Source organism: Thunnus albacares, chromosome 8, assembly GCF_914725855.1.
Source record: "Thunnus albacares chromosome 8, fThuAlb1.1, whole genome shotgun sequence".
In the NCBI taxonomy this organism is placed as follows: Eukaryota; Metazoa; Chordata; class Actinopteri; order Scombriformes; family Scombridae; genus Thunnus; species Thunnus albacares.
The window spans coordinates 28,094,431-28,102,482 of record NC_058113.1 but is presented as its reverse complement, the minus strand read 5'-3'; positions in this window follow the sequence as shown (position 1 = coordinate 28,102,482).

Below are 8,052 nucleotides of genomic sequence, written 5' to 3'. Positions count from 1 at the left end.
TGGTATGAGTGCAATTCAAAACATTTCAAGGACTTGTCTGACAGCTGTGCTATTACAGTGCTCATGAATATAGACAGCATTGCCGTCTCCCGTTATTGTGACTCATAATAGTGTCTGACACCGAAAATCATGTCGTAGTTTAACTGTTCATCTCCCTCTGATCTCTCCTGATGTTGTCCACTAACTATACGACAGTGGACTGTTGAATGAATCAGAGGTGGGACAAAGTCATTGTTTTGCAAGTCAAATGAAAGCCCCACGTCTCGGCAATTAAGTCCCAAATTAAGTCATAAGTAAAGACTTAAGTCAGGACCAACAAGTCTAGTCAAGTCAAGTCTTCAACTTTGTGTTTTGAGTCCTAAACAAGTCATACGGATAGTTGCTAACATTACTGCTACCCACCCATCAATGAAACATATTTATTGATATAAAAAGACACCATTTAGGCAACCAAATCTTAGATACAAAGATTTTATTGCCACATGGACTGTTTCGAGGCCTCGTTCATTTCATGTTTGAAAAGTTAACTTCTAAATGTGAGTAGCTAACGTTAGCTTAAATAATAGCTAGCCAAAACACATTAAGGTTAGCCTCAGGTTACTGTTCTTCATGAAGTTTCAAAGTTCAAATGTAGTTGGAAGTTCAATGTTTTGCATTTTGCTGATTTGTGGTGACCACAGCGGAGTCTTGATGTCCGGATGTTGGAATCTGAGGTATCATCTGTTGGTGATCTGCAAAAGTGTAGCTACTGCCAGACAAAGTCTCCCCTGCAGCTTGTGCACTATGATTGATTGAGAGTGTATCTGTTCTTAGGAAAATTGTTTTTTTTTTTAAAAAAAAAACCTTGCTGCGCCCTTTCATTACAGAAATCTTTCGTCATGCAAAGTCAAAAGGCTGAAGTCACAAGTCATTGGTGTCAAAGTGAGGCTCTCTTTGATTTTTCTCAAGTTGAGTCTGACTCGAGTCCAAATCATTTCATCATCATCACACCTCTGGACTTAACAGTGACAGTAATGGTGAGATTTTCATAACAAGTTGGAATCCTTATAGAATAGTCGGACTGTCGGAGCACCAGGAGAAATCCCGACAGGCTGGTTGCTATGTGAGCCGTTTGAGAAGCCCGTTATTACAAATATGAGAGTGAGAGAGATGCGTCATCAGCCCAGCAGAGGGTCGTTCTTTTTTGTCCCAGTCTGACCCTGCCTTATAGTGTTATTAAAGCTGCATTAAATTATTATCTTTACTATCTATCTAACCCACAGCCCAGACACATTATTTTGTTGTTATTTTGTTGTTATATTATTTTGTTGTTAAGCTAGTTATAGCGAATCTGTTAGCAAACAGTTCCATATTTATACAGCAGCAGATACAGAAAGACATTAGCGTTCATTTGGAGTTTCAACTCCAATATTCACTATTTTTATCTCAAATTGCTCTTATTGTCTTGCGGAGATAGCACAGATTGTACAGTGTTTTAGGAAGTTTTTCTTCTGACTTACAGAGCTTTTTCTGATTTTTTGTTGTTTGTTTTATAGTTATGTCCAGCATTAAGCATTTGAGGGTTGTTTGTTTTAACAAGACTACTTTTTCTGACATTATTTTTTTGTTGTTGTTGGTTTGCTTGGCTTTGTGTTCATATTTTTAACTATAAGTGCTTTTACATTTCATTTTATATATTTATTTATTTTACATATTTTTGCATTTTCTCCTCTGTTTGGCAAAATATTTTGTATATCTCCTATTTTTGCACTATTTAACATATTATCAATTTCAAATTGAAATAGAATAAAAAAAAGTACATCCATGCCCTGGTCATTAAAATCGACCAAGGAGGTATTATTCTCTTGTTCATCTGTTCCTGTCATAAATTACCTTATGTCTGCTCTTTATATCTCCGAATCATACACCTGGCAAGACGGTTTAGGTTAAATTAAGGTTACAAAACAGTAATTTCATTATAATTATGTTTTGATCATGAGAAAACAAACTTTATTTTACTTCTACATTTATGAACTTGCACAAAAAATAGTTACATTGGAGGTGAGATACGGACGGGTGACAAATTAAAGGAAAAACCAACATAAAGTGTCTTAATAAGATGTTGGGCCACCATGTGCAGCAAGAACAGCTTCAATGTGTCTTGGCAATGATTCTACAACTCTCTGAACTCTGATGGAGAGCGCTGTCTAACACATCGGTCCAAAACCTCCCATAGATGTTCAATTGGGTTGAGATCTGGTGACTGCAAAGGTCATAGCATATGATTCACATCATTTTCATACTCATCAAACCATTCAGTGACCCCTTGTGCCCTGTGAATTGGGGCATTGTCATCCTGGAAGAGACCACTCCCATCAGTATAGAAATGTTTCATCATAGGATAAAGGTGATCACTCAGAACAAATTTGTATTGATTTGCAGTGACCCTTCCTTCTAAAGGGACAAGTGGACCCAAACCATGCCAACAAAATGCCCCCCCCCCCCCACAGCATAACAGAGCCACCAGATCCCCTCACTGTAGGGGTCAAGCATTCAGACCTGTACCAGTTTTTCCATTCATTTGTCACCCGTCTCTGTTTTCCTCATAGTCGCTGATGCATCATTCCCTTCCAAGTCAAAACAATGTGTTTTTTTGATGTCTGACCTTTATCAAACAGTGTCATTGTGGGACGGATGAGTCAGAGTTGCCGTGAGGCTTGATGCTTTGAAGTGCAGGGCGAGACACCAAAAACACCAAATACCATGAACATCTCTTCCAAAACCACAACTATGAGGAGAGCTTTGTGTCTGAGCTGCTCTGTGATGAATGAATGTTGCTGGTGCAAATCTCACATCGACTGTGCAGCTCCTGCAGGGGACAGCAAGTGAGAAATGTCCTCTTAGTTAATGGTACTATTAAAATGCCCCTGAGCAAGACGGCTAACCAGTGACCAGTAGCCGGATGTTGCAACCAAGGAGATTCAACTCCCTGTCAGCTAATAATTGGATTTTATACAAAGACACCAAAATGGTAGGGACACATTTGCAGCCTGTGTTTTTAGCAGTGGTTGGGCTTTGAAAAACAAACAAACAAGTAACATGAGTATCCAGTAAATTCTGATCCCCATGACACCAATTCTTTTAATCTGTCTTTTACAAGTCTTCCAGGGTTAGTGAAAATGACACTTAAATGCTCTATTGAGTCTATTGAGAAGATCCTAGTAAATTTTCACTCAATTAAAGATTCTGTTTCAGTTCAATAATAATTTATCACCTCAAAATATAACATCGTGCTCACACTGAAAAGAAAACTTATGACAACTTGAGTTTTATTCTAGTAGCTTTGGTCATCGATTCCATCAGTTATGATATGAAAGCATCCTAATAGGGGGGAATCATCAACTGGTACGGCAACAACATTAGAGCCCTGCAGAGAATGGTTTGCTCAGCCGACCATACTATCGAACCAACACTCCTCGCTCCACAGGACTTATACAGTAGTAGGTGTGGAGCCAGAGCTAGACTATGAAAGATCATCCTAGCAACAGACTATTCCAGCTTCAGCAGTCAGGCAAACACTGCTGCAGCCACAAGTCAAACACAGAGAGACTCCGGCCAACAAGATGATGAACTTTTTGATAGTGACATTTGTACGTTTCACAGTTTTACAATTATTTATCTTTTAATCCTTTTTTGTCACACTAGTCTTTCAGTGCAACCTTAGGAGCACGCCACATTGCCATAACTACAAATGTTATTTGTGTATGTGGCAAATAAACCTTTGAATTCTTCATAACCTAAATCACTTTTTTGGGGAAATATAACGGAAAGCGAGCACACCTGTAATAATCCCTCATTGCACAGGAAAACTGTGACGGCACACAACTACAGCAAGTGCAGAATTAGCCTTATTTTGTTTCCTCGTTGGACAACAATGGAGCAAAGCGTTAGTTCAGATAGAGCCTCAGCTGTTTTCAATACGCTGCACAATCAATTACTTATCTTCAGCTGTGTGACTGGTAACATCTAATCACATTCACACAGGTGTACACCGTTCACTCTGCTGATTACATTCTCGCCACCCCAACTACCTCCTTATGTGGTATTTCATATTGTTGATTTTAACTGAGGTTAATGTTTGTGTTTGTTAAGGGGCGATTAGCTCTCTTAGGAGAATCGTCATCCCCGCTCAGATTCTTTGAGAGGTCCCTCAAACAGCAAAAGAGCTTTTTCCACCAAATCTTACTATAACCATTTGCTATAAATGGTCAATTCCTTGACATAAGTGTCTCTGACTGAACTGAATTATTGGTGAGGCTGCCACTTTCTGATAGCTTTCCCTTTATGAAGAGGGCAACGATACATCTTTGTCAAGAGATGTCAAAGATATCATTGTGTTTAGCCATCAAAACTTGAAATATATTAAAATAGCAAAGGTCAAATTACAGCCATTATATCCAAGTGGTTTATAGTGAGAGTATATGGAATGACTGCTTGGCACGATTCACTAAGGAATTAATTAAGTAGTTTCAACTTCATTTTATTGATTTGAGGAAATTATTACTATTTTGAATTTTCTTCCCTGACATCATACAAACAAACACCAGTGATAGATTTTGCATTTGCTGTGTGAATAGTCGGTTTTAGTCCTTGAAAACTTTCTGCCAGCGCTGTCATGTAAACAGCTTAAATGAATGTTTACTGTGTTAGCAGTAGCAGAAACTCTAATGATTAATAGTGAAATATTCATTACTTCATGGATGCCTCAGTGTACAGTTTCAAGTGTACTGCAGAGGTTGTTTGGTGACCTCTCGTTAGCATTCATTACTGACTGACCTAACCTCTCCATAATCTCCTTGCCCATATGACGGGCACATCAATTATTGAGCTATTAATTATTGGCTCAAACAGATGCCAGTCAAGTGAGACGGACACTTTGACCCTGATGAATAACACAGAGCTATAAACACACAGGGAGTGTGTCTGACTGTCCGTCCATGAGCAGTCGTGTATGAACACATTTGAGAGGTGCTATAAATTTCAAGGACAGGGAACTAGTAAAAGGAGAGCTTCCATGACGATGAATGTCCCATATATCAAACACCATGACAGTACAAATACTTACGCTGCTCCATTTCGCCTCGAGGAATCAAATAAGCATCCCAGTAGAAGACATTAACGCATTTAATTTGGGCCATATGGAGGGAAAGTATCTGTAAAAGAACTGGAGATACTGGATGAAAGATCCACTGGTACTATGCAAGGTAGTGGTGGCTGCAAGATCCCAATCTCTTAATATAACCTTCCTGGAGCCCTGAAGAGTAAACAAAAGCTCAGCTCAAATAGTGATTTTATCTTCTGCTCAGGCCTATTGAGCTTATTTCAGTCAGTTCAGTTGGTAGAGAGCTGCACTAAAGCTCTCACAGTTCAGGCTTTTATACCCTCTGGGGCCGCCAACACTGACAATTTATGTTCATTCATCATATGACGGTGCTCGCTGCTTCATATTAAAAGCTTTTAAATGACTTGTGAAGAATTTATAGGAAATGAAATGTGTTCATCACCATATTAGCAGAGCTTCGTTAGCGCCGTTAAAAACTGGTTGATGCAACAACATATGGACATATTTGGAGCTCTTTGTTCAGCGGATCAGTTAGAAATAATGCAGGGAGGAATAGTACAAGCTGAAACAGCCACAGTGATGATGATGTTTGATGAAGAGCCGCAGATGACCAGCACACCTCTAACAGGTAAACTAGTTATTTTACTTGCCTGCTGTGTAATTATAAAACACTCACTCAGCTTGAGTCGTGGCTCGGCGTGACCACCCCCAAAACAATGGAAAAACACCAGAATGTTAGTGGAGCGGAGCAGAGAACTGGCCCGCTGTGCGTGGAGCGGACGACCATATAAAGAAATCCATCACGAGTTGACGTCGGATTGGGCTGAAAGTAGAAAACCGTTGGAAACCAAGCGTTCAGAGCCGTCTGAAGCCGGGGCTTTTTGCTCACAGGGATTACTCCTACATGCATTTAACTCATTATTTGACACTTTGGCCACATTTAATATGAACATCCAACATCGTGACATTATAGATATGACTGACAATAAGGAAAAGCATAATAGGTCACCTTTAAAGTTTGTGACGTCATCGTAATGTAAAGTCTATGGGCCACAGTACTGTACCACACAGAAGCAAACCTGAAACCTAGAAAACTTTTTTGGCTTACATGCCAGATGAACAATTTTCCATTTCTTAACATCCGTGACTGACAGTTAACAACAAGCTTTTTCAGGCAATTGACCATCAGACAAGAAAACCTGTAGTAGTAATAGTACACTTGTCACACAACTAACAATTTGGCCAAAAATAACAGATATGTCAGTGATTCTAAACAAGCCAAAGATTACAGTTCAGACATTTAGCACCAAGAAATCAGTCAACCTACATCAGTAACTTTCTCTCTCCCTTTTTTTTTGTTTGGCCTCATGCATCCCTTACACAATAAGGTTTAGGTGGTGCACATTGGATTGGCAAGCTACACTAATATTTTCTTAATAAGTACAATCACAGGAAACAAAGCCTTGGTTTAAAACTTAATTTATTAGTTTTGGTATGGAAATGTGACACATGTGACCTTTGCTGTCGAGGTGTGAGACACCCAAGAGCTGGGTGGATTAGATAAGCATCAGTCACATAGCGATAAACCTCAGGAGCTTATGAGCTGAGGCTGCTGTGGTTTGTCACTGTGGTAACCATTTCCTCTGCCCCTTCTTTAGCCCGCAGGTCGTACGTGGATGAAATATCTCTCAGCCTGTAGCTCAGGAGTTAAAAGTTTTCTCCGAAGTGGCCCCCGGTCATCACTGGAACACTGCACATCATAACATCACAAGGGACATAACGGAAATATTTTCACCCAGCAGAGTTATCACTGTAATGAGGCTGTCACCATGGCGACGTCCCAGGGTTACCGGTGACAGCCAGGACAGGTGACGCATGCCGTCAGCTATGGAGATCACAGTGGGCAACAGCCGTGACTTTCAGGGGGTCTTACCTTGTGTTTTGCCTTGACATATCAAATGCAGGCATGCAAACAGCACTTTGATGTGTCTGTTGACATTTCTGGTAACTGAAGGTGGAAAAAGCAGTTGTCTTCATTTAAATAATAAAAAAAATTTTTTTTTCCACATTTCTGTTTTGCCACTTTATATAATGACTTTAATGATATAACAGAAATAATAATTCAGTCTAGACAGTTGTTGAAACACTCGGTGACAGCAAGGTTTTTCTGAGAAAAAGACGTGCACAGGGAGTATTTCATATTTATGGCAACACTGGCGGTATTATATTTGAAATATGTCCGTATAAGTGCAGCGTAAACACACCACAACAATTTCACACTTACGGCCAAAGATGCTGCAAAACTACTTGAAAACACTGACAATTATTTGAATATGTAATGATATTCACTGACTAATTTGAAGTTCTTTCCATATTTATTAATTTCACAACTTTTTTTTTCTGTCAGTGCATATTAAGTCTCTCTGGTGTTGTTTTATAAGAGCAGGAAATACAAGCAACAACAATAATGTTTTTGCAATCAAGTAATCTTCAGTACTGAATCTGCATGGTGTCCTAATATAAACATATTTATAGCAACTTTAGGCAAGAGCTACACCATAAAAAAAAAAAAAAATTAAAAAAGTCTTATTCTCTTGCAGGTGTCTGTTAATGTCCCAGTGTTACATTATCCTTCTTATAAATTACCATTTTATGTAGTTGGTGATAAAACTGATGGGCTGTGAAGAGTGGATATTAATCGAGCAAGCCAACATTTTTAAGTGCAAATGCATCAATTTGTTTTTTATTGGTGAGTGAAGGTGATATTATATTCTAAGCCATTTTTCCAAACAGATCTTTCTTCCCCCAGATGTGCTGATGGGGATATTATATAGGTATAATACACTGCTGCCCCCACATGGCAACCAGAGTGAAATGCACTTAACATGTGAACCTAATGTTTTTATAAAAACCTGTTACAAACAGTATAGCATACTTCCTGCTTCAAATGT